This window comes from Salvelinus sp. IW2-2015, linkage group LG30, assembly GCF_002910315.2.
Source record: "Salvelinus sp. IW2-2015 linkage group LG30, ASM291031v2, whole genome shotgun sequence".
NCBI classification, from domain to species: domain Eukaryota; kingdom Metazoa; phylum Chordata; class Actinopteri; order Salmoniformes; family Salmonidae; genus Salvelinus; species Salvelinus sp. IW2-2015.
In genome coordinates, this window is record NC_036869.1 from 7816126 (window position 1) to 7816857 (window position 732).

Consider the following 732-nt stretch of genomic DNA (forward strand, 5'->3'; position numbering starts at 1 on the left):
AGAGTGAGTCCCAAAAAAAAGTGATCTGGTTTTGTGATGAAACAAACTAATATCTAGTTGAATTTATTCCGCCACTGTGTGACTGTTGTCTTTTTGTTGTGTTGGCCTTATTGTATATCACGGTGGTGTATGAATGAATGGGTTATTGAGCAAACAACGCAATAGTCACAACATAGGTTTTAATATGGCTTTGTTACTGGCTTGGCTTGGCTTCCTCAGTGATTTTCCCCATGCACCACTACTGTATACATTGTCTCATAAAGGTTCAAAACAGAAAACAATATGCTAAAATCAGGTCCAGTCATGTATAGTTTGTTCCAGATTTATTGGCACCATTGATAAAGATGAACATTTTGTATAAAATAAATAATACAAATACTGAGCTGTACTGCATATCAGACCTCAGGATGAGATCCAGATGCAGACAGTTAGAATCACAGAAGTTTAGTAACAAAATAGGGGGCAGACAAAACGACAGGTCAAGGGCAGGTCGGTAATCCAGTGTAGAGTCAGAAAGGTACAGAACGGCAGGCAGGCTCAGGGTCAGGGCAGGCAGAGGTCAGTAATCCAGTGTAGAGTCAGAAAGGTCCTGACCCTGAGCCTGCCTGCCGTTCTGTACCTTTCTGACTCTACACTGGATTACTAGACCTCTGCCTGCCCTGACCCTGAGCCTGCCTGCCGTTCTGTACCTTTCTGACTCTGCCCTGGATTACTGACCTCTGCCTTGCCCTG

The 732-nt window shown here is 43.6% G+C and overlaps 1 long non-coding RNA gene across 1 annotated transcript in view; it reads left to right on the forward strand.

Annotated features, from left to right (window-relative positions):
* Positions 1-443: 443 nt before the first annotated feature.
* Positions 444-732, forward strand: part of LOC139023307 (uncharacterized) — a 661-nt gene continuing 372 nt past the window's right edge. The window contains exon 1 of the long non-coding RNA XR_011474442.1: positions 444-558. This is a non-coding gene — a long non-coding RNA (uncharacterized lncRNA). The remainder of the gene's footprint in view (positions 559-732) is intronic.